At 38.2% G+C, this 27,917-nt stretch overlaps 1 protein-coding gene across 4 annotated transcripts in view; it reads right to left on the reverse strand.

Annotated features, from left to right (window-relative positions):
* The window catches only part of LOC131427945 (uncharacterized), a 739,358-nt gene that overhangs the window by 679,217 nt on the left and 32,224 nt on the right, over positions 1-27,917 (reverse strand). The window lies entirely within an intron of this gene.

A 27,917-nucleotide genomic window follows, 5' to 3' on the forward strand; every position in this document is an offset into this window, starting at 1 on the left:
AGGAAAATGTAATATAGATAAATCGTCATTAGCAGATGAGTAGTGTTTACCATTCTTGGTACCCGGAGAGCTAAGTGTCCTATACCATTCGGAACAGTTCATCGAGCTGAGCTATGTTTGTATGTGTATGTATATATGTATGTATACATGTGTGTGAATATGTGTCAAATAGTGTCAATCAAAAAAGGGTCACATTCTTCTAGATTTGACTCAAAACTGATTTAATTTGTAGGCTATATTAGTTATTTACTAAATGAACTGACTTCGACTATACCGGTTCCTAGTTCTCGGTTTCGGAAGTAACGGAAATAGTGATCGAAACTCACTTAAGTTTCTCAGCTATGATTTGATCGATTTTCATAATCTTAGACTCAAATTAAAAGTCCAATAGTCTCATAGGTTGCTGTTGAATTTCATCCGGTTCCAACTTCCGGTTCCGGAGCTATAGGGTAAAGTTTGTTTAAAATTTCAAACCGTCATTTAGTGCGAAGTTGCAAAATAAAAAAATCAGTCTAATTTGAAGTTAGTTTATAACCAAAGGAAGTTTTGTTTTTTCATGTTTGAAACGAAAAATTTTCTAGACAGCTTTTTCTAGTGATATTTTTCAAAATATAAGTAGAATGAGAAAGTCATTCTTACACCGCTAGGTGAATTCAAAAAGGTTTTTCGGAGATGCCTGAACCAATTTCTGCAACTAAGGTTCGTTTTAAAGCTAGCGTTGGGACATTGATCAAGTTTGAAGACTAAATGACTATCGATTAACCGATTTTACAAACTTTGACTACCCTTTAGAAGCTACTGCTGGGTTGTAAATTAATATGAATCCAGTTTGAAGATTAAATTAGTGTCACTTTCATTTCCGAAAATATAATGATATAAGTGACGTAACCGACAAAAGGAAACTTTTTATCTGCGCTTGAATTTCTCGGAGATGACGAAACCGATTTTCACAAGTTTAAGCTAATTCGAAAGCCGGTTATGGACTGTGATCCAAGTTCAAAGATCAATCAGCAGTCACTTTTGCTTTCAGAGAAATATTGGAGATATAAGTGACGAAAGGTCGGCAAAGCTGTATAACGTGCAACTTGAGACCCCACTATGCGGTCATTCACCTATTATACAAAACTCCTATCCCTTCCTCCCAGCGGCGCCGGCTGGGGTGCGAGCAACCTTAGTGAAGACCGGGTAACCAACCCCGGTGGGAGCTATGGTCGTATGCTGACAGGGAAGGGGAAATCGAGCGTCTGTTTCCTCATGTTGGGGGCGGCTCAAAACAGCGTCTGACCCGAAGCGGGCGGCTGAAAATGAAACGCGGTGTCTCGTCAGCTATAACTAAGGTGGCAGCCCTATCACGAGGCTAGGTATCGCAGCCCTGGTAAGGTGGCATACCGAAATAAAACAAACACCAAGAAAAACAAAAAAAAAGGAATACAGGATGGATAAATCGGCAACCGACACGGCAACGTTTAAAGGAATCTGATTGGTAACTCGGTACTTGGAACGTTACGACCCTGTTGGAACCCGCGCGAGCCAGCCTTCTTGCTCGAGAGCTGCAAAAGGTTGATGTAGAGGTTGCGGCTCTTCAAGAAGTTCGATGCCGAGGCATTGGCGAGCGAGAATTCCGCGCAGTTGACCCAACTGCGGGTACTTCGTTCAAGTATCACATCTACCACCACGAGAAATCACAAAGCGGAGTTGGTTTTGTGGTACTTGGTAAGCAACTGCGACGGATCATCAGGTGGAGGCCAGTGGACGATCGTATCTGTGTGTTGAGGATGAAGGGCAAGTTTTTCAACTACAGTTTAATCAACGCATACGCACCAACGAGAAACCCGACGATGTGAAAGACGAATTCTATGAGCGTCTAGACAAGACCTACGATGAGTGCTCTAAACACGACGTTAAAATCATAATCGGGGATGTAAAAGCCCAGGTCGGAAGAGAAGAATTCTTTCGCCCAGTTATTGGTAAGGAGAGCCTCCACTCATCTACCAACGACAACGGCCTAAGATTGATTAATCTCACCGCAGCCAGAGGGATGGCGATCTGTAGCACCCATTTTGCGTGTAGGGATATTCGTAAACATACCTGGAGACACCCAAATGGTGAAACATGCTCCCAAATCGACCATGTTTTGATAGACGGCCGACATTTCTCCGATGTTATCGATGTTAGGACTTTTCGAGGGCCAAACATAGATTCCGATCACTATCTGGTGGTATGCAAGATTCGAGCACGATTGTCCGGCGTCACAGGTCCCAAACGGGAGAAAGCCATGCTTCTGAACATACAACGGCTTTCGAGGTCAACTGTATCTAAAGAATACACCCGAATACTCGACGAACGAATCGAACAACGACATAACGACAGCCACAGAAGTGTTAGGGACAACACGGGGAAACCAACATAACGAATGGTTTGATATTGACTGCCAGATGGTCACAAACGAAAAAAAATCTAGCCCGAAGCCGAATGCTTACCGTGGCGATCCGTCAAAACAGAGAGCGGTAGAGGGAGTTGAGAGCAGCTGAGAGAAAATGCACCGGCGTAAGAAACAGAATGAAAGAGTGCTTGCAGAGGCACACAACTCTTTCGCTAGAAACGACGCTCGAAGATTCTATGAAACGGTCAACAGCATGAGAAAAATGGGTACACCAGGTACCAGTTATGATCAACGGCCGAGACGGAAATCTGTTGACCGATCACACATCAGTGACTACCAGGTGGAAGAAGCACTTCGAGCGACTATTGAATGAACAATCAATGGAAGAGAGCATGAACAGAATTAGGATTGAGGATGATGGACAAGCTGTGGACCTACCCACGCTAGACGAAATACGAAAAGCGGTTAGACAGCTTAAAAATGGAAAGGCCGCTGGGAAGGATGGCATCCCGACTGAACTTCTCAAAGTTGAAAGCGAGTGGCTGTACTACGCACTCCACTCAGTAATTGGAATGATCTGGGAAGAAGAGGAAATGCCTTCGGACTGGCTGGATTGTATCATATGCCCTATCTACAAAAAGGGTTACCGACTCGATTGTAAAAACTATCGAGGCATAAAACTCCTCAATACCGCCTACAAGGTACATTCTAGAGTTCTGTTCAACAGACTGCGTCCATTGGTAGGATCCTTTGTCGGCGAATACCAATGTGGCTTTCGAGAAGGACGTTCAACGATGGACCAGGTGTTCACCTTACGACAAATTCTCGATAAGTTTCGGGAGTACAACTCATCCGTTTGTAAATTTCAATGTTGCGTACGACTCGGTGAAACGTAACGAATTGTGGCAGATCATGTTAGAACATGGCTTTCCGATAAAGCTAATTAGACTGGTTCGTGCGACGCTCGATGGATCGAAATCAAGCGTTAAGATAGCTGGTACGACATCCGATGCTTTCGTGACGTTAGATGGATTGAAGCAGGATTCGGCGTGCAAAGAAACGGTACCATCATCAATAAGTCACACATGCTTCTTGGTTTTGCGGACGACATTGATATTACTGGTGTGGATCGTAGAGCTGTTTAAGAGGCTTTTGTGCCCTTCAAGAAAGAAGCTGCGAGAATAGGGTTGACGATAAACTCTACCAAGACTAAGTACATGGTAGCTGGTAAAGAAAGAGGCAACCTAAACGGTGTAGGATCCGAGGTGGAGATAGATGGGGAACACTAGTGACATGCGATGAAGATATTAGCCGCGAGTTCAAAAGGCGTGCTGCAGCTTCTAATAGGGCTTTCTACGGGCTCCGTAACCAGCTGAAGTCTCGTAGCCTGCACACACGCATCAAACTGGCTCTATACAAGTTGTTGATACTAACTGTTGTCCTATACGGCTACGAAGCATGGTCGTTGAAGAAACAGATGTTCGAGTACTCGGCGTCTTTGAGAGAAAAATCTTGCGAATTAAGAATGGCGCAGACACATGAATCATAAGCTATACCAAGTATACAAAGATGCGGACAATGGAAGGCTTATAAAATACGGTAAACTACAGTGGGCTGGACATGTAGCAAGAATGCCGGAAGAGAGAATGGCCTACGTGATGTTCAGCAGAGAACCTGGGAGAGGTCGTCGACTGGGGGGTAGACCTCGCACTCTCTCCCGATCATAAGGGAAGAGCAAACCAATATTATAACTATAGTTTATTCAGTTATCATTGTTTATTTAGCTATCATAATGGATTGTGAAATGTTGCAAGAATTGCTGGGATTAGTAAAGTAATGAATAAATTTACAATGATAGCTCGTTTTGTTATTATTTTCTTATTCTAACTGTGAGTAATGTATGAATGAATTAAAGTGCCGCTGTCAGCATTTTCTGTCATTTTTAGTAAATTTTAGTGAGAAGTTCATAATATATACAAAAAACTCGGATAATGGATTGAATATTGTAAACCCTGTTTAAATGATTTTTAGGGCTGATGAATTTATTCGAAGTATAATCTAACATATATCTATAAAAGAGAATGTAAGTTTGTATGTTTGTAACGCCATAACTCCGGAACTACTTAACGGATTGCCACCAAACTTGGCACAGGTAATTCTTGCGTTTCAGAGATGGTCTTAGGGATATTTTTATAGGGGAGGAATGGTAGCAAATGTCATTAACCGGGAGAGGGGGGGGGGGGGGGGGAGCGGTCATATAATTTGACGAAAATTTATACGTTTTGAAGACCATATAATCATTTTGCATACCGAAGATATGATCATATGGGGGGCGGCTGTAGCAAGTGCCTTATGGGGGTGTATTATGGGGGTGTATTATGCCGGGAAATTCAAAGAACTAAGGAACAATAATATTGATCTTGGAGAAGCCAAGTGAAAAAAAAACTAACAGAAAAGATGAATTTTTTGGAAAAAGATACGCTCAGAGACAGGACTCGAACCTGCGTTCTTATGCATTCCGTGCATACGCGCTACCATTTCGCCACTCTGATCTTGCTTTAGCCACACTAAAACTCACAGACATAGTAGCAACGTACATCGAACATGGTCCACATCCTGGCCGTCACCCGACCAACACCTTATGTCCAAACATCTTTCTCTGTTCATCAAACACTAGTCCTCTCGCTTTATACCTATTTCTCCGATCAAGCATTGAGTAGGAGAGTGTATTTATAATCGCTTGTCACCTTCTTTAATGGTGCCAGTCGCTGGCTGGACATTAATAAATCGTTAATATTGATCAGCTTATGAACGCAGTTAGTTTCAGCATAACTACGAAACAACTAAAGAAATCGTCACCAAGCTTGGCGCTATTCAGAGGTGGTCATGAGGCTTATCATGGAGGAGATCTGTAGTAAGTTCACTAAAAATGGGGAGTTCAATATAAAATTTATGTGACGAGAAACGATACTTCTTGACAAAAAAGATATATTTTATATTATATCAAAATCGATCGGAATTTACGAAAACCTTGTTTTAAATCACCTAGAAGTGCGATAAATCCTTTCTCTTGTTACTCCTAGTTTATAAGTGTTACTAATGCATTTAAAAAGAGAATAATTGAGTCTTGAAAGAAAACATAAAAGTTTATTTTAATATAGACCTTTTCAATTTGTGAACAGTATTGAACAGATCCGATTTTGTCCGTTTCCCACATTGTCGCTCTTTAACAACTGTTTGATAGTTTGAGCCTATATCACCTTGTAATTCCAAAACCGAAAGTCGGATACGCGTAATGTTCACGAGTATCGTGTAAAATTATAATACTTTTCATTTACACCTAAGTTTATGAAAATTCACCCATTCATCTCTGAGAAATCTTCACTGAGAAAGTTTGCTTTTTTCCGGTACTTACGGAACCAAAAACTGGGGACCGGTATAACAGTAGGTGATCTGTCTGCAAGATCTAGTAACTAGAGAAATTTATGATCAATTTTCAAGCGAATCGCAGCTCTCTACACGGTCACTTGTGATAAGCACCTAATCAAAATGTTTGCACTTATCGTCCTGTAACTCCGTAACTGGAATTTGGATTCAACTAAAATTCTTGAACATTGTAAAGAATCACAAGACCTTTCAAACGAATCTAAACCTTTCAAACGAATCAGCCAACTCTGAGAGAAAGTGCACTCAATTTGTTGAGCACACACATACAGACTTTGCCGATCTCGACGATCGGATTCGAGTGGTATATGACACTTTGTAAATCAATGCAAAAATCATAAACGTACTATTTTGAATGAAAAACACTCGTAAATATTTTTAAATACAAACACCGGATAAAAATATTGGCTGTAAAAAACAGACTCAGATCGTATATATAATGCAAAAATTGTTGTAAAACATCTTCATTTCTAGAACCGAACAAACCGAATTGTATGCAAAACGCAGTGTATAACTTCAGGTTAGCTGGTTCTTCCGAAACTAATGCCTATATCCGAATACTTTTAGGCCGACTGTCGTTCATGAACGCAGCGTAGATCAGACCCCATAATAAATAAACAAATTGTTCTTCGTTCACAGCGAAATTCGATCAAAACTAAACTCGTTCTTTCGATACAAATGTTTGTTTGGTTCTCGCAAAATAATGTTTCCTAAACGATTTTAGTAATGTTAAGTCAATGTTTGGTTTGTACATTCAAATATACATACCGCTTTTCTAAATTTAATTGTAACAATTCATCCGATATTGACATATTAAAAGTTGTCAATTAATTTAGTGACATGATAAATTTGTACATGGTTTTGGTTGTAAATTTAAGTAAGCTGAGACGTAAATCTACATGATTTTCTCTTAGTGTGTCCCTTACAAAGATTTGCAAAAAGACCTTTTCCGAAATGGAATAGATGAAATGGATTCCGGTTAACATATATTCTATTTAGTCTTTACAAAATGTATTTTTGAGGGAACGGATCATGCTAGTTCCATGAACATTTGAGATATTTTCTCCCTCTGTATTGTCGAATCACGGTCTGTAATATCCACTTGTCATTAAATTATATGTGTTTTTCTGCTGAAAAGGCTAACCTTATTCATTTTCAAAAGCCGTTATAATTAAGAAACCTGCACAAAATAACTTCGTTTATCTGTCGATTTCAGAGCTCTGACAAAACATTCGAAACTACTGCAGTGTACCGAAAATGGGCGACATAGAATAGCATTATAATTCTGTTGAACAAGACCTCATTGTGTGGTTATATACTGAATGCACTTGAAAAATTTAATATAGTAATTATGTTTTTACTACATATTTGAGAATCTCATGAATCTACTTGGAATGCATGATCAAAAGTTCATTAATCTTATTCATTATTTGCATATTTTTGCATCACATTTATTGAGAGCCTTTGACGTCGATAAACGATTTCAAATACCCAAGATTAACTCAAAGAAATAATAAGTGATAGTAACCAAACGTTGAATTTCCATAGAAAAACCAAAACCATCCCGTTCAAATTCCACGAAGGATTAGAAACTTGTTTGTCGAAGTAAATTAAATATCTGTATCACCTCATTCACATTTAACATTTGCAAAGTATTTATTTTATGCTCGAGAAATGATTGATTTTGATTTTAGATTATTAATAGTAAACGTAGACCAGATTTTGCAATTCGATTATTTATTACCACGAAAAGCGAAACGTCGAACCAAAAGAAATAAAAACATCTAGAAGGAAGGAAAAAGACAAAAAATCAAACAGTTCGAAGCAGCTATGAAAGCGTTTTCATATCTGGGTGACGAAGTCATTTAGTAGGGCCTATAATATAATGGCTGTATTTTCACTCACTAACAAACGGATGCCATGGCCTTGCGTTGAAGCTACCGCCTTCCACTTCGAAAGCGCAGGTTCGAAACTGTTTCATCTTTAACAAACATGTTAAATATAATTCATAACTAATTTCAGCCATCAAGTATGCAATTAAGTAAGCTGTTGTCCCCCTCAATTATTTTTTATGGCAAATTTCATACGCCTAAATGTTGGCTATAAATACATTAGCTTGTGATTCTTTTTTTTTAGATCAGCACGACTAAATCGTAGTAATCAAAATTGGGTTCAAAAAGACATCAAGAAAGAAATTGGGTATAAACTAATATGCTTGTGGTATTGTTTTGGTATCTTAAACAGCTCAACTTGTTATGAATCTGGTATAAATGGTGTAAGTTTTTGGTATTCAGTTTTGATATTTTAGCTCTTAATTCAACCTAACCAATACCAAATAAAACTATTTAGCTATTCCGAAATGAATGACATAATATGGTCTTCGTTTAATATTCTCTTCTGATCGGGCTGGCTGTGAGCAATCGAAGAGGATGCACGCGCAGTGGAAGTACGGAGCGACTGGAAACCGGCGGCTCAAGATCGAGTATCTTGGAAATCTACAATTCGTTCGGTTATTTTCCGAAGAAGGGATGTGCCCCATTAAAGTAAAAGTATGTAAGTATAAGTAACGAAACCGACAAAACCGCAAAGTATTTCGATGCATACGTAGCATTGCACTTTACTTAAAAAAAAATCCATGCGAATTCAAAGCAACAATCATGACGTGACCATACGACGGAAGCGCCCCGGGACGGTACTATTTTCCGTGGCTAAACTGTATAGATCAACAAGTTCAGCACCGCACTACTCTAAGCGATGTGACGTCTCATCCAACAATGGACAACTTGCACAGAACTTTGGCATCCTATACTGGCTTTCCCCCTGCATGCACCTCCAAATCCCCCGGGTGACCTGACACAACCATTTAAACTAACAGCCAAGCTGAACGGAGCCAACAACCGCGAGCAAAAGCCAATTCGTCGAACTCAGGAAAGTGTGCACTTAGGTGACAGTCGGGTTGTCGTCGACCACGACGGGAAGTTTAATCTGCTGTGTGGGTGGTTGACAATTCAATGGAAAAGTACGGATACGAATGAATGTTACAAGGATAGCAGTTTCATTTAATTTCAGCAACTTTTTTGTCCAACTGTCACATTTCTACCAGTTTGATATTTTATGTTGCTGCTCAATCACCTCAATCTCGAACCCTCCGGTGCGATTTTCACTCAATACCTGGGACTGCTGCTATGCTGTTCTTCTTTTTTTTTGTTTTTATTTTTTATATTATTGGATGGAGCGTGTTTCTTGCTTTTCTTATTCCCTTCACAAATCACGTTATGTCTGTTGACCAAAACGAAAGAATAACCAGACAAGGAATAATCCTGCAGCTACCAGGACACGGCCTGTTGATGTTTTAGTTGAAATACTTGTTTGTTCTGTTGAATGTTTCATTTCGGAAAGCGGAGAAATGATCTAACCGGCATTTCGTTACTACGGTTGATTTGTTGGCGCCATTGTTCGCTATTCGTTTCAAATGAACGGCCTTCTTCGGCACGATTGCACGACATCAGGTACAGAAACCAGAAGGAAACATCCCACGTGAATTTTATCGATGCAATTTCATCCAACACAAAACGAAAATTCAGTTCCGTTCTAAAATTGTCTCATCGCACTTTTTGCACAATAGTTACGAACAGAGAGAGAACCACAATCGAATTAAATAGCGCATGAAGCGACCGAGCAAAACCGAGGCAAACAACTTTTTGGCAACAATATCCAGCGTTTCATAATCGAGAAATGTTTTCCCATATCAATACTATTAGCAGTACGGCGAAAGTAAAACCGTACAAAAAAAGTAAATAGAAACCTAGATATCCTGTCTATTTGTTCTTCCGCTCGAGAGCTGTGGATTCAGCAGCGGGCTCGGGGCAAGCGTCATTTTCTCGTTTCCCGACACATGTTGTACTCGACTTATTCTTATTTTTATACTGTGTTCTCATGAATTTTCCGACACTGGTGCCTTCCGAACGCTGTACACTCTGCTATTACAGCAGCAATCTGAGAAAAGTCGAACCGCTATTAATGGGTGGGATTTTGCGGTGGGCCTGTTGGTGCTGCGGTAGGGTTGTCGCTAGTCTATTGCTAATACATACAAGGAAATGTGAACCACTCGCCTGCGGGCTGTACATTTTGTACGGCTCTACTACTTCCCGACTGTCCGGTCTTCTCCAGTTTGTTTGCTCACGCGATCAAAAGTCGAAAACAGTAAAAACGCATTAGCACACGTTTCGGATTGCAACTATTAGATTGTGGTATCAGTTCTAGCACTAACGGTATGAATAAACAAACGGCACGTTCATAGATTTGAGGACTCGCAGTTGTATAATAGTTTTTTTTTCTGTCGTCTTTCGACATACATTTAAAAACTGTAACGTTTGCATTTAAAATTGGTGGGATGGTCATGTCAGAGACATAACTGGATGAAGTGTATACGAATAAAAATAACATGCTTTTTCCACACAATGTGTGGATCGATAATGATTGAATGAGTGAATTTAGCAAACTTTCAATACTTCATTTGCATACTTGTAACCAGTGTTGGTGATTGCCAATAATTTGACAGGAGCTGCTCGATATTTTTCTTTATTGTATACAACATTTTCAATCCGCTAGAAGATGCTATGCATGAACCGTGAGAGAATTTTTCTACATTTCTTCGCTGTATTTCACGGTTCTTAAACAATTACAATCTGATAATGATTGGTGCTGTGTGGAATTTACCAAGAGAGAATCGCAAGTTGACAATTATCGCATAAAATCGAATCGATGATTCGACTTGATGATTCTCATACTAGGTTGCAATATTTCAAAACCCTTGTGTGGAGCATACACATACATTTTCACACACACAACTTATACAAAGGTTATATGAACATAGTTAGAATTAGCGGCAATAGTAAAATGATTCTATCGCAATTATCAACTGCCCATATAGAATCGGATCGCGAGACGAGAATAAGCGACCGTTTGTTGCTTCAGAGAAAATCCCCACAGCAGCGTGCTAACTCGTGATGCTTAGACGGGTCATCGAGGGAAATTTGCTCTCGCACTGGTATCCATTCTATGTTAAATGAACCATGCCGGTTTTTTGTTGCTGCGATGATATCCGTCTCTCTTTGATGGCACTGATTGAATCGTGTGAAGAGTTGCTAGAGAACGTTGTTTGATACGAAAAAAGCCATCCTTGCTTGTAACGGTACATTTATAAGGTGAACACACGCGAGTAAAAAATGACGGGGTTGTGTAGGGAACAAGACCGATTAAATGAAAACTGCAATGTTCAAATTCATTCATGATTTGAAAAATTAACAACAAATCTTTTAAAGTCATCTAGGATTTCTAAATTTAGGTTTAGAATTATCATGACTTGTCAAACCCGTCTCGAAAATACAAATTGTATAGCGACTTGAAAGAATATACGCGAACCGAATTGAAGAATTCTAAAATATAAATTATTGATCTGTGCAACTCATTTATACTAAACCGAGGAGGGCGCTTTAAGACGCTTAAATCAAGGTAAATGTGGCAAACTTACTTACAAACTACCTATATAAAAGCACTCCGATCTATCGTTGAATGATTCTAACTGACCTGTTAGTCACCGGAACATCAATATCTAGTGAAGAATCAAACCAACTCTTCTGCGATCGCACGTTCCGTGATTTGAATAATATTTATGTAGAAAACGTAAAAAATCATATTCGAATAATAATGTTGGGCTCTGTTTTCAAATCTGGGAAATTCTTAGTTTTTGGGGTTGTAATTAGATATTAATTGATAAATTATAAACGAAATTGATTTTATGAATCTATTTGCTAGTGTTTTACCATCTAAATCAAATTTGTATGTGAACTGAAAATTTTTATCCAAGTATATAGGACAGTTTCAAATCATAGGTTTGATTACAACACATGAATAATCCTTTTGTTATACATATTTTCAAAGTTCCACTACCTGTATTCGTTCAAATTCAAGTGGATTGAAAAAAAATCGACCCACAATTTGCTAAATACATGGGATATTTCGAAAGAAGCGGTAACCACGCTGATTCGGTTCTTCAATAGCTGGATGAAAACTCACCAATACACAATGCAAAACCGACCATCCAACAAGCGAATGCATATACAATCCAGTCATATGCAGCATACATTTATAGATTCCTCTTTGTGCTAAGCTTCATACTATGCAGAACGATGCGATGTTTTTATGCATGACGCAAAGCCTCCTATACCAAAGGAAGCAGATATTCTACTGTATAAAATTATAGATGTAGACCAACGATCGAAACCGTTGGCCGTGCATGAAAAATCAAAGAGAATGACATCATTTTGGTCAGCTGGGATTGGTGGATGAAAACATAGGTTGATTCTACCTATTTTTCAATCGTATGCTATTGAAATAATAATACGACGTTGCCGTTCATGTTTAAGGTAAAAGTTTCCGAATCGATTGGTTTTTAAATTATATCAATCCATCAACAAATGATTGAGTTATTAACGTTTAAAATTATATGGACCATTCCATCATATTGTCTACTTTTTCGCTCTAAACGAAACCAAAAGTTCGGATGAAAAGGACTGATTTGGCTAAGCAGCTTAGGGAGTTCATGAATATGTTTCTAAGCAGCCCGTTTTTTAAATGATTATCCACACTTCACACACAAGTTCGCGCGACGTAACCGAACGAACTTCTAAGTTACTTATAGAATACATTGTTCAGCTTCTATGCAACGAAAAAGTTCATACCGAACTTGTTCGGTACTTTCAAGTTGCCAAAGGTTGAATGGGCTAGAATTGAGCTAAGCTAATTGATCCTAGAACAGCCTCATCATACGAATTTAGGGATTATCCTGATTGTGCGCAGGGCACATAAGCACAATCAGGATAACCCCTAAATAACCATTCCTGAATCGGCCAGTATAAACCGAAAACAAACATTTTCGTTCGTCACGTTAGAAAAGACGTGGAACTTCGGTGCCAAATAATAAGTGTTCTGCAAATAGCAGAAACTTTACGTCTGCTTAACGGTTCAAATTGAACTGCCGAGTTTGGCATTAGGCAGTTCAATTTGAACTGCTCGGCGCTGACGAGTCAAAACGAAACGTCAAGCAAATTTCAAAGCCTTATCATGGTTCAATAGCTAGATTCTTAATTGGGCTGCGTCAAAAATTAAGGAAACATGGAAAGCAGTATTCAAACAAATCAGATAAGAACTCGAACATATCTAAGAATCTATTATATTTTTTCAAACAAAATTTCAAATCTTACTATTGGTACTGACTGCACATTGAAAACCTACAGGGTGTCCCACGGAAAGTTTCGAGTTTAAAAATAGGTTGATTCACGAAATTTTTATGAAAAATACTTTCGTTTAACCCCTTAACGCTCAAGGGAAATATTTTTCCCTTCTGTTTTCGATTCTTCAGTTATCATGAAATCGATGTTTTTTTACTGAATGTTATAAAAAAAATTTCAAGGCAACAAATGTGATTCTGACTGAATAAAAAAAAAACAGAATTGTCAATCTTTATAGCACTAAAAAGTTTGTGCAGAACGACGTATAGAAAAAAGAAAACACATAAAGACTGTCCCAGAAAGTATGGACGCACTTTGATTTCGCTGTAAATAATTCACAAGTGTTAGATATTCAAATTTTATTCGATATACTGATAATATTAGACTACGACAACAGAATATTATTCTCAACATTTGCTACTTAGCCATTGTAGACTAGCTGGCGCAACTTCTTGCGAACGTTCCTCATTAAATTCCGTACAGACTTCTTGACGACAAGTTTTGACACTTTTTTCCAATCTTTTTCGAACTTTTGAATGGTTTCGGTTGCGAGACATGTTTTCTAAGATAACAGTTCGGTTGAAAAGTTCGTATCGTTTAATAGAAACACACATTTTTTTGCCAAAATTCGTTTTTATTATTCAACATAATTGCCATCAGAGGCGATACAGCGATTATAGCGATCTTCCAACTTTTCGATACCATTTTTGTAGTACGATTTGTTCTTTGCCTCAAAATAGGCCTCAGTTTCAGCGATTACCTCTTCATTGCTTCTAAATTTTTTACCAGCGAGCATTCTCTTGAGGTCTGAGAACCGGAAAAAGTCACTGGGGGCCAAATCTGAAGAATACGGTGGATGGGGGAGCAATTCGAAGCCCAATTCGTTCAATTTCAGCATGGTTTTCATCGACTTGTGACACGGTGCATTGTCTTGATGAAACAAAACTTTTTTCTTCTTCAAATAAGGCCGTTTTTTTAAATTTCGTCCTCCAAACGCTCTAATAACGCTATATAATAGTCACTGTTGATGGTTTTTTACCTTTTCAAGGTAGTCGATGGAAATTATACCATGCGAATCCCAAAATACAGACGCCATAACCTTATCGGCCGATTGTTGAGTCTTTCCACGCTTTGGGTTCGGTTCATCGCGTGCAGTCCACTCAGCTGACTGTCGATTGGACTCCGGAGTGAAGTGATGTAGCCATGTTTCCATGTCATGTCCATTGTTATATATCGACGAAAAAAATCGGTTTTATTTCGATATAACAGCTCCAAACACTGCTCAGAATCATCAATTCGTTGTTGTTTTTGATCGATTGTGAGCTCACGCGGCACCCATTTAGCACAAAGCTTTCTCATATCCAAATATTCGTGAATAATTTGTCCAACATGTTTCTTTGATATCTTCAGGGTGTCAGCTAACTCGATCAACTTCACTTTACGGTCATTGAAAATCATTTTGTGGATTTTTTTTCACGTTTTCATCGGTAACAGCCTCTTTTGGACGTCCACTGCGTTCATCGTCTTCGGTGCTCATATGACCAGTACGAAATTTTGCAAACCACTTACGAATTAATGCTTCGCCCGGTGTAGAGTCTGGATAACACTCATCAAGCCATTTTTTGGTATCGGCGGCACTTTTTTTCATCAAAAAGTAGTGTTTCATCAACACACGAAATTCCTTTTTTTCCATTTTTTTCACAATAACAAAAGTAGCTTCACTTAAAATGCAATATCTCACAAACTAATAATCAGACAGCTGTCAAATTTATACACGTATCTTTTGAAGGTTGGTACTAACTGAAAATGGTATGGATTTAATTCTAGTTGTGCCCTCTCATCGAAACGATACGAACTTTTCAGCCGATCTGTTATGCCTTCGTTAATGCCCAAATTCCTCAATTGGTCGAAGTTGTAGGCAATTTGGTGGATTCATGTCTTTTGGGACGAAAGTGACATTTTTGGTAGTATACCATTCTACCGTTGATTTCGAGTAGTGGCAAGAAGCAAGATCTGGCCAGAAGACAACAGGATCTTGGTGGCTTCAAATCATGGGTAGAAGTCGTTTTGGTATACCAGAATTGTATTGTACAGCTTTCGAACCCTCGGCCTGATCGATGCTTTTTGTTTCGGACTACGTTTTGGTTGATTCTGCTTCTTATAGGTTCGAAGATTCAAACGTTCTTTAGCACGAAGAACATTTGACTTCGAAGTGCCCACTTTTTTGGACACATCCCGAACTGAAACCTCCTTCTTTTGCTCGAACGCCTTCAGTATACGTTTATCCAACCGAGGGTTAGTAGGACCTTTTCTTCGACCCGTTTTCAGTTTATCCTCAAAGGCGTTATCCTCACCGAACTTCCTGATTGCATTTCGCAAGGCTTTTTCACTTACTTCTTCCATTTTTGCTATCTTTCTCAGTGACAGTCCGCGTTCTGTGCACCATTTGTACATAATTTTACGACGTTGTCTGCTGATAGTATACGCATTTCCTAACAAACTAATGAAAACGAATAAACAACTGCACAAGTGGTTAGAGAAGAGTGTAAACAACAGGACGCAGCCATAAAAATTGACAGATTCTGAACCATTGCGAAATGGCAGTGGTTTTTAAATGCGTCCATACGTTCTGGGATAGTCTTTAATAAATGTGTTATGTGCAACGTCCACTTGTGCTAAACAAGTACACGCTATCGTTTCGTAGAATACCATAACTAACTATTTATTTTACTATTCTGATAATTAAACCAATTGAAGCAATCATAATTAAATTACGATATAATAAACCCAACTCTTCGTTCATTTATTTCTGAGGATCATAGGGAAAAATATTTCCCATGGAAGTATAGGAAACAATTTTCGAGTACATTTTCAATTGTTTCTGTCCTTATATTATCAATAGCAACTTTAATTTCGTGCTCGAGGTCTTCAGTTGTTTCTGAATGGATGGCGTAACATTTATCTTTAACCGCTTCCCAACGAAAATAATCCAATGGCGTCAGATCGCAGCTTCTCGGATGCCATTTCTCATCACCATTTCTGCTGATTATTCGATTTTCAAAGATTGTTCGCAGAACATCGATTGTTTCGTTGGCTGTGTGGCACGTAGCATCGTTCTGTTGAAACCAAACATTTTTCATAAATAAATTTTATGTATTATCCTCTCAAATAAATGTATAATCATTAAAATTATTCCATTTTTAAATTCGAAATTTGTTGTGGGCAGTGTTGGTGATTGCCGAAAATTTGACAGAAGCTGCTATATTGCTATAAATATTGTATACAACATTTTCAATCCGGTAGAAGATGCTACAAGAACTCGAGTCTCTCAATGCATGAACCGCGAGAGAATTTTTCTACATTTCTTCGCTCCACTTCATACTCTGAGTATTTCACGGCCCTTAAAAAAAATTACAGTCTGATAATTATTGGTGCTATGTGGAATTTACCAAGAGAGAATCGCAAGTTGACAATTATCGCAGAAAATCGAATCTATGATTCGACTTGATGGTTCTCATACTAGGTTGCAATATTTCAAAACCCTTGTGTGGAACATTAACAGACATTTTCATAGACACAACTTATACAAAGGTTATATGCACATAGTTAGAATAAGCGGCAATAGTAAAATGATTCTATCGCAATTATCCACTGCCCATACAGAATCGGATCGTGAAACGAGAATAAGCGACAGTTTGTTGCTTCAGAGAGAATCTCCACAGCAGCGTGCTAACCTTTGATTCTCAGAAATGTCATCGAGAGAAATTCGCTCTCGCACTGGTATCTATTCTATGTTAAATGAGCCAAGTCGGGTTTTTGTTTTAGCGAAGATATCCGTCTCTCTTTGATGGCACTGATTCAATCGTGTGAAGAGTTGCCAGTGAGCGTTCTTTGATACGATAAAAGCCATCCTTGTTTGTGGGTAATTGTCACCTGGCTTTTATTCAGCATAATGAATATTATTCGTGTGATATTTGTGAAACCGCTTACGAAACTCCATATCGACCATATCACTTGATATGCAACTGCTCAGCGATACGAGTCATTATTTGGGGAAAATAGTATATTTTCATGTTATGATAATACACCATGATTAAAATTTCTCGGATCATGATCCATTCGGACTGATTTCGCTGATAATTAAACGTAACGCACTTGACATTGTTAGGTATAACTTCAGGCGTGTTTCTGCTACGATGGGAATTTTTGCAACATAAATTCAGGCGTGTATGTGATTTTTGCAACGATGGTCATTTTTACAACATAAATTCAGTGAAAAGCACGACGAACCTCTTTTAAAATTAAAATATTCTGTTTTAAAAAACGACGACACAAGAGATAACGTGTTTACTTGCGTTCATTGCTTCAGTTTTGATTTTGTGTTTCAGAATTTAAACACTTAAACGAACTGAATGGAAAATCACGTGTGAATCAAACCTCTTAAAAAGAAACTCGAATTCTTTCAAAAAAATCGTCTCATTTATAATATTTAGGTGAATCAATACAGCTTGTGTTGTTATATCTATGAAACAAATTAATCAAAGTGGTTGAACAAAATATTTTTCTTAATTTCGTTAGATGGTGTTCCAAATTCACAATCGAATTAAACGCCTCTCGGAATATTATTCTAGCAACAACGATCACTTCAAATATGTATGAATACATTCAAACAAATAGTAACATTGATGTTTGTCAAATGAAAAGCGTAGCCGTGCTTAGTCTCTTATGATGTCAATTTTCGGTTCATTATCCTTATTTTTATGTTATATTTTATTCTCTATCTATAGCCGGTGGGTAAAACAACACGATTATTAAATGAACATGCTTCAGGATCAAGTAAACATTTTCAGTAGGTTTTGCTTTTCAATGTCTGCTTTTTGCTTTATCATTAATCTATTAATCTATCACATCACTTGAGGCATGACCATGGGACCTTTCATTTGAATCTAAGTTTGTGAAAATCGGATCAGCCATCTCCGAGAAAAGTGAGTGACAATATTTGTCACATACACAGACATTTGCTCAGTTCGTCGAATGGTATGTGATATTCAGCCTCGGTTTAAAAGTCGGTTTTCACAGTTTTGACAAGATGAAAAATGTATAACCTTAATCCCCTTCTGTTTCAACAGACTTCGCAGCCGATTCAGAGTGTACAGAACCATTGCATGATATAGATTGATATGATATTTCAACACTCTCCCAGTTGTAAAAAAAGCATCCAAACAGCATTTTCTTTCATTTGAAACTTTTGCAAACCAAGACGCCAGCGTTTTTCAGATAATATCATTGATGCACTATGGCAACAGCTTCGATGATCCATAAGGAAGGTTTTCATGTTAGAATATTTCACATCAACGGTTCATAGAACCTTATAGGGCTGTCCCTTGGAATTTTGTAGCGAGCCCAGACAACTTATATTTTGACTACTCAATTGTTATATTTCATCTACTCAATTTCGAGATTGAATCATTTTCTTCCAACCAACAATCAAGTAAATCGAGCTCTAGTATGCTGTTGTTGAAGAAATCAAATAGCGATAAAAGACGAACTAAAAAACGATAGTTAAAAGAAAATGAAAACTGAAAGCATTTTCGGCGGTTTTCTACACACCGTTATTAATGCATTCACATACCCTAGGAAGCCACCGATTTGCGGGTACGTGGCTGAAACTGTATTGTTCTCAAAAAGCTAGAGAGCCACCCTTGAATTTAGGTGTGTTAGTGTGAAACCAAAACACACCATTCCACGACGGTCCCGTCAACAGACTCGCTTGAAGAAATCTGTAATTAGATAGCGTAATTAAGTTGCTTCTGTTCGGAAACCGACTTCATCGGAAAATTCAGAGAGACTGGCAAGGTTATATCAACAATGTCACGTAATTTAGAGGATCTTTGTCTTCTGTTCTTGGTTGAGCCTTTCACTCGACCTGAGAAACCGGTTATAATTCTTGTTTCTTACTTACGATGAGAAGCGAACAAATTATGCGTCATTATGAAGGCTAATTTCTTACCCGTCTTCATCAAATAGTCTTCTTTTGGCAAACAGTGTTTTCGTTGAGCATTATCCCATTCATCACCGACTCCAAGATGGGATGGACGAATGAAAGAAAAAAAATATTTTGAATTATAATGTCGTCGCTAGGTGAGCTTAAACTGCGAAGTGGTTGTACATTAGACTGACAAGACAGAACTCGGCGATGACAGCAACGTTACATCTTGTGGCTGTTACGAATTGCAATGGAAAAGGCAATTGTCATTTCTTGTCACAGCGGATGAGGTTTATCTACGTTACCTTTACCTTGTTTGAGCAGCCAAAACCTGTTTGGGAGCCGGAAATCTTGCACTTCCGGTGGTGTATCCTTTTTCACCCGAGTCGTCTTCCTGCATTTTTTTTTGCACATTGTGGCCATCTTCACTGTGCCGAAGGCGTCCGTTTTGATTTGTTCGGTTTCTTATAATTTCTTGGCAGGTGACTATAACCCTATAGCATATTTTCGGTGGATTCTGTGGCTTTGGTGAACTTGTTTTCTCTACTTCCTGACATTACTCAGAAAAAGTTTTGTTGATGTTGCCAGCTTCACGCAGGATCCACATCCTCATTCGAATAAGCATTCCTATTCGTCTAATTCGCATACCTCCATCTCCAAGTAGAAAATTGTGTTGAATTCACAAGTTTGCAAATAAAACTATGAACATTTTGAGTTGCCAATTGTTTGGGAATAAATTACCCGTTTAAGTTTCAAGTGCAGATTCAATTAAATATTGCATCAATTCTTGTCGCTTAGTTTTTGCTGTAAATTCTTTGTAGGATGAGCTAGTGTTTAATAATTTTTTGCACTTCTTCACTTTTCCATAATATCCCAAAAGAATAAATTTTGAGCGCTCCATTATATTAGAGATGGACAAAAGAGCTCGCTTCATGGAACTGTTAGTAACTCTACGGAAAAAAACTAAATCTTGTCAAATGACCATAAACCGTGTAAATCCGCAATAAAAAAAACTTGGAGTAGGTAGGCAGTTTCGGAAGATTGCGTTTGTATTCTAGGAATTAGAGCGGCAGTTGAAGGCAGTTTTCTGAACAAGTTCTTCATGTTACTTTTGGGGTCCTGAAAAAGACCGTTAGTGGCGTTGGAGTCTTGGCGTGTCCCTAAAAAAAATTGCCCCCCCCCCATAGTTGCCGCGCCTGGCACAGAACATCCCAGACCTGAAGCTTTTTAGCAACAAGTTCCGCCTGCATGTTCCGGAAGAAGAAGATCCACAAATTTTCCAAGAATTTATTGGTGTGGCAGGTGATATGAGAATGCGCCAAATTCAGCAAACCGTACATAACGACCGGTACTTTCAACGGCCATATAAGAAAAAATTTACACAAACAGAAATCCAATGGTTCCCTGCTCCACGATTGATTCTGGGAGATTTCAATTCGCACGGAATCATGTGGGGTTCCGTTTGCAATGATAGCAGATCATCTTTAATATAAATTATTTGCGACAATTTTAGCATGACGGTATTAAATATGGGTCGCATGACACGGATCCCAAGACCTCCTGCACGTCCAAGTGCATTAGATTTTTCTCTTTGCTCGACTTCAATTCGACTAAATTGCACCTGGAAAGTATTTCCTGATTTACACGGTAGTGAGCACTTACCAATCATCATCTCAATTAGCAGTAACAAAGGCATTGCTAATTCAGTTAATATGCCATATGATCTGACAAAAAATGTTGACTGGATTAAATACCAAAGTAGTATCTCAAGTACCTTGAACTCAATGGAAGAGCTCCCCCCACTTCCTTGTTTGTTCGATTCTGGAGGCCGCAGAACAAGCCCAAAAACCCAACGATTTCTTGGTCCATCGTCTAACAGAAGGCCTCCAAACCCTTGGTGGGACAAAGAGTGCTCAGATGTTAAACACGCGAACAAAATGCTTTCAATACGTTTTTAAAACGAGGAGGAGAAACTTCTCAGAATTTTGAAAAATTCTTGATTTTAGAAACCAAGTACAAGAGCATACTTAGGGCCAGGAAATGTAGCTATTGGAGACATTTTGTCGAAGGTTTGTCAAGAGAAACCTCAATGAGCACTCTTTGGAATACGGCCATACGAATGAGGAATCGTAACGTAGAAAATGAGAGTAAGGAATACTCGAGCCGATGGATATTTGTTTTTTCGAGGAAAGTTTGTCCAGATTCTGTTCCAACGCGTCTTCTCCAAATAATGGTTCCATTGATAGCCCCTTTTCAATGATGGAATTTTCCATAGCACTCATGTCTTGTAACAATAACGCTCCTGGGTTGGACAGAAATAAATTCAACTTGGTGAAGAATTGCCCGACCTTGCAAAAAGACGTTTTTTGGAATTGTTCAACAAGTTTCTTGAGCAAAACATTGTTTCACCTGACTGGAGGGATATGAAAGTTGTCGCCATTCAAAAGCCGAGGAAACCAGCTTCCAATCACAACTCATATAGATTCAGTGCAATGTTGTCCAGCATTCGAAAAAAATATTTTTCGACGTCTCGACACTTGGGTCGAGACGAACGGTTTGTTGTCATATACTCAGTCTGGCTTCCGTAGAAATAAAGGGACAAATGATTGCCTTTCATTACTTTCGTCTGACGTCCAAATTGCCTTGAGCGAAGCGAACAACAAATGGCATCTGTATTTTTAGACATTAAAGGAGCATTTGGTTCACTTTCCAGTGATGTTCTTTCAGACAAGCTCCACCAACATGGACTTCCACCGGTTATAAATAATTATTTGCACAACATTTTGTCAGAGAAGTGCACGTATTTTTCACATGGCAATTTGGCAACATTCAGAATTAACTACATGGGTCTCCCACAAAGCTCATGCCTCAGTCCGTTCCTCTATAATTTTTACGTGAATGACATTGACATTGGCTGTCTAGTAACCCCATGACCCAAAGCTATTGATCTGCATAAACCATTGCAAAATACCTTAGATAACTTGTCCGTTTGGGCTGTTCATCTGGGTATCGAATTCTCTGCGGAGAAAACAGAGCTGGTCGTCTTTTCAATAAAGCATGATTCCACGCAGCTTCAGCTTCATATTATGGAAATAATGATTCAACAGGTTTTCACTTTCAAATACCTCGGGGTGTGGTTTGATTCCAAATGCACGTGGGGAGGACACATTAGGACACATCTGATAACAAAATGACAACAAAGAGTAAATATTCTTCGAACAATAACAGGATCTTGGTGGGGTGCTCATCCGGAAGATCTGATAAAATTGTATCCGACAACGATTCTTTCAGCGATGGAATATGGATGGGTTTGCTTTCGTTCCACTGTAAACTCTCATATTATCAAACTGGAGTGAGTTCAGTATCGTTGTTTGCGAATTGCTTTAGGCTGCATGCATTCGACACATACAATGAGTTTTGAAGTACTGACGTGAGTTCTTCCATTGAAAGATCGTTTTTAAGAGCTTTCATCGCGACTGCTAGTAAGATGTGAGGTACTGAATCCCCTGGTTATTAATAACTTCGAAAGGCTAGTTGAGCTTCAATCTTAAACAAGATTCATGACAGTATATTTCAACCATATGTCACAGGAAATCGACTCCTATCCTATCCGTGACAGCCTCCTAAATGTCCCTGGCACAACTTTTTTTTTCGACAAATTCATGCAGCGCGAAGTGCGTGGAATCCCGGAACACCTACGCTCGATGGAAACCCCAAAAATATTTACAAGTAAGTTCAGGCATATCGACTCTGAGAAATTTTTTTTCGCGGACGGATCACGAATTGAAGAGACTGCTGGGTTTGGTATATTGCGAATTGCTTTAGGCTGCATGCATTCGACACATACAATGAGTTTTGAAGTACTGACGTGAGTTCTTCCATTGAAAGATCGTTTTTAAGAGCTTTCATCGCGACTGCTAGTAAGATGTGAGGTACTGAATCCCCTGGTTATTAATAACTTCGAAAGGCTAGTTGAGCTTCAATCTTAAACAAGATTCATGACAGTATATTTCAACCATATGTCACAGGAAATCGACTCCTATCCTATCCGTGACAGCCTCCTAAATGTCCCTGGCACAACTTTTTTTTTCGACAAATTCATGCAGCGCGAAGTGCGTGGAATCCCGGAACACCTACGCTTGATGGAAACCCCAAAAATATTTACAAGTAAATTCAGGCATATCGACTCTGAGAAATTTTTTTTCGCGGACGGATCACGAATTGAAGAGACTGCTGGGTTTGGTATATTCAACAATAATGTTTCGATCTCATTTATGCTTCAAGAACCAGCATCTGTTTATATAGCAGAGTTAGCAGCAGTTCACTACAGATTGAGTGTAATCGTCACATTATCTCTAAACCATTATTTTCTCTTCACAGATAGTCTGAGTGCAATTGAAGCCATACGCTCAAACGCTGCTGGCAAAAATGAATCGTTTTTCTTGGGCAAAATAAAACAGTGCCTGAACGACATATTGAATAATAATTATCAATTCACAATAGTTTGGGTTCCGGCTCATTTCTACATTCCAGCAATGAAAGAGCCGATATTTCAGCCAAACGTGGTGCTATTGAGGGTGAAATTTATGAGAGACCGATTGCTTTCAACGAATTCTGTAGCGCGTCTCGCCAAAGAACACTTGCCAGCTGACAAGTTTCTTGGGATAAAGATGATCTGGGTCGGTGGATGCACTCAATTATTCCTAAAATATCGACAAAGGCATGGTTCAGGGGACTGGATGTGAGTAGGGACTTCATTCGTGTGATGTCCAGACTCATGTCCAATCACTACACGTTAGATGCACATCTCCTTCGAATTGGATTTTCCGAGACTAATCATTGTGCTTGTGGCGAAGGTTACCGCGATTTTGACCATGTCGTTTGGACATGCGTGGAGTATCGTGATGTCAAATCTCAACTAATAAATTCCTTGCGTACTCAAGATAGACTATCCACACGGAACCACCCGCGATCCCATTTCAACCAGAATATTAGTTGATTTTTTGAATTCGATTGGTTAAAATTTGGTACAACTAATCGATTGTTGTTTTAACTAAACTGTCATTTTTGTTTTTCGATTAGCAGAAACGATGGTTGAAACAATTAATTCAACTGTTTGAGAAAAAAATGCTGTCAATTAGTGAGGACACATACCTTTCAATTTCAACAAATATTTTAGTTGAAATAACTGGTGTTGTTATTGAAACAAAATTCTGTTAGTTAAAAATTAAATCGGTTTTATTTGTTTGTTTGTTTTGAGATCAGTAAAGATCTAAATTCAAAAAAAATACTTCTGATTCGATCGGGAATGATTGATGTAGAAAAACGTTTTTAATCAGCAAAAGTGCCCGGAGGGGCGAGTAAATTAGCCAAATTATTAAATTTTCCTAAAATGATGCCTTCAAACGGTTGAACTGAAGTTATGCACTGATAATTTTAGTCAATTTATATGAGCTTGGGTGCATCAACCGCTGGGAATCGGAATTTTGCGACGGCAATTCAAACGCGCCATTCAATCGCAACGCGTTCTGTGCGTTTGAAACCCTTCGCTCCTGTTACTTTTATAAAAGTAAATTCATGTCAAAAGCGTTTTATTGCTAATGCATGAACATCATCATCGGTAACAAACAGCTGGAAGTAAAACAGTCTGCTGGAAGTAAATAATGATCGAATTTGAAGCATAAAATTTTTGCGCATACCTGAAAGATTACGAGATGATCATTCATTAACATTTTCTAATTTGTCACCAAATCTTTTTCATCTCAAACGAGGTTAACTTTATCACAACACCGCTGTTAGATAAACACTTGTTATGGAATCATAAATTTCTCAAATCGAATGAACACAATTTCACCAAACGCTTTAACCATCGATGTTGTATTCATTGACATTTTGAAGCGACGCGAACAGATTTCAACTCAAAAAGTTGTTGATTTTGCATTGCGATTATTGTTTTGCTTTCAACTGTCTCCGGCATTTGACAGCATTCAAAACAACATATTTTTCAACTACTTGAATATATGCAAATCAAAAACCATTTTGGTCGAATCAAAAAGAAATTAGTTAAATCAACTATCGCAAAAATCAAAAACTGCGATATCGCAATTTTATGATCGAAGGGTTCTCCGTGCAATGTCCCAGTACGCGACATTCTTGCTTGTCATGAACTTACATACATGAAACTTTTTTATCATTTCATTAAGTCCATTGGAGTTCCAATTTAAATTTTATTTTATGTTAGACTGTTTTCTCTTCCATGAGTTCAACCAATAGCCAGCTTTATTATATGAATAAAAGTGATGAACTGATACAAACAAACTCAAATAGTTATAAGATCATGTACAAAATGAATGTATTTTATTTAATGTAATTTATAATAGCAAATCGCTTGATAAAAACAGTGCTAAGTTAACTAATGAATACCATCATACTAATATGATATTTGAAATCTATTAGGTTTAAAGTACTATGTATTGTGGATGCCACGGCGAAGAAAAATTTATGTGTAATGCCTATGAAATAAACGTATTTATGAAAAAAAAAACCCTTCTTAATCCACCTAGTGGTGTGATAATGCCTTTCTCTTCTTTCATAACAGTCTCATGAAAATATGTTTCATACATTTATAAAATAATTTTAGACGCCGATTGATTCAGTAGTTCACAAAAGCATGCTTCAGTGTTTATGTCACACAGTCAGCATCATTTTTCCAAACTAGTGCTTGACATTTGCGATGCCTATTTGTATGAGAACAGTGATGCTAATCTAAAAACCCTTCTTAATCCACCTAGTGGTGTGATAATGCCTTCCTCTTCTTTCATAACAGTCTCATAAAAATATATTTCATACCTTCATTGAATAATTTTGGACACTAATTTTGACAACAATTGATGCAGATTGATTCGAGTAGTTCACAAAAGCATGCTTCAGTGTTTATGTCACAGAGTCAGCATCATTTTCCCAAACTAGTGCTTGACATTTGGGTTGCCTATTTGTAATCAGTGATGCTAATCTAAAAAAAAAGCCTTCTTAGTCTTAGTCTTCCCCCCTATGGTGCTTTTTCAAGGTCGAAAATTGTCAAACCTTTACCACCGGGCAGCACCCCTTACGCATGTCCGATTTAGCTCAAATTTTGCATGAAGGCTTTTTTCGAGGTGCTTAAACTTTTGAGCACTAGAACTTAACGAAAATAGAGGTGATCCCAAAATTTTGGCACCCTTATATGTATATAAGAGCGGTAAAAATCAACGTGTTTTGTCGGTTACGTCACTTATACAATCATATATCAGGAACCAAAAGTCACAACCATTTGATCTTCGAACTTGATCAATGGCCCGACAGTAGCTTTCAAACGAGCCCAAGTTTGTTAAAATCGGATCAGCCATCTCTGAGAAAATTGAGCGCTTTCAAATACAACGCTTTTTGTCGGTTACGTCACTTATACAATCATATCTCCGGAACTAAAAGTCACAGCCATTTGATCTTCGAACTTGATCAATGGTCCGATAGTAGCTTTCAAGCGAGCCCAAGTTTGTTAAAATTGGTTCAGCCATCTCTGAGAAAATTGAGCGCGTTCAAATACAACGCTTTTTGTCGGTTACGTCACTTATACAATCATATCTCCGGAACCAAAAGTCACAGCCATTTGATCTTCGAACTTGATCAATGTCCCGACAGTAGCTTTCAAACGAGCCCAAGTTTGTTCAAATCGGTTCAGCCATCTCTGAGAAAATTGAGCGCGTTCAAATATCTTCGAAAAGTGCACACACATACACACATACACACACACATACACACACACACACACACACACACACACACACACACACACACACACACACACACACACACAGACATTTTTCGATCTCGACGAACTGAGTCGAATGGTATATAACACTATGGGTCTCCGAGGCTCCGTTCGAAAGTCGGTTTTTCCAGCAATTCTAATACCTTTCTATAGAGAAAGGCAAAAAGAAATCCAATGGATTGTTATAACCTTTTGCTAAACATTCAGAAAAATAATAATTTAAAAAAAAGTAATTGTGCTGAATCGCACAATTGTCTTGATATCGCATTGAAACTGATTTAAAGTAAACTAAATCTAAGATGATAAAATAAATAAAAATCAGCAGTCCAAGCGTCGAGCAGTAAACAGCCAATTTTAGTTAGCAGAGTGCTAGACTAGAATGCAATACTACTTCGAATCTGCGGTCATCTTATCACATTTTTAAAATAAACGATATTTATGCTCTGCACGATATTTTTAGTTGAAAAAATTTCCTTTCGGCAAAATCGCCCTTTTGGCGAAACGACTTTCAACGAAAAGACCCTTTCGACGAAACAGCTTTCGGAGAAACGGTTTTCGGCTCGGCGAAATTGCCTTCAGCGTTCCAATTTGAATGAAGCTTTGTTAAGATTAATTTTTAATGTAGTTTTTGTAGGATAACGGCTCCCTATTTCATCTAAGCTCCTGGTTCCATCTCATCCCTTCATCTCATAACTTTGAACATGAATCATATGTTTCATCGTATCTGAACCAAAGTGTGAAATATTTTAAAATGTTCATTTAAGTTTTTGTCACACTTCCCCATAAAAAAGGGCTTAAAATTTTACAACGATCGTTTGTTTACATTACCAAATATATTCACTTTTCAATTTAGAAAACAAGTTTTACAGTTCGTCATGTTTATGAATATTTTCTAAGGAGTGTATCGAAAATAAACTATCCACAAATTTTTCTTTCAAATTATGATAAAAACGATATTTTATTCAAACTAAAAATCGATCCTTTATTGTACGAGGTTAAACTTGA

This window comes from Malaya genurostris, chromosome 2, assembly GCF_030247185.1.
Source record: "Malaya genurostris strain Urasoe2022 chromosome 2, Malgen_1.1, whole genome shotgun sequence".
NCBI classification, from domain to species: domain Eukaryota; kingdom Metazoa; phylum Arthropoda; class Insecta; order Diptera; family Culicidae; genus Malaya; species Malaya genurostris.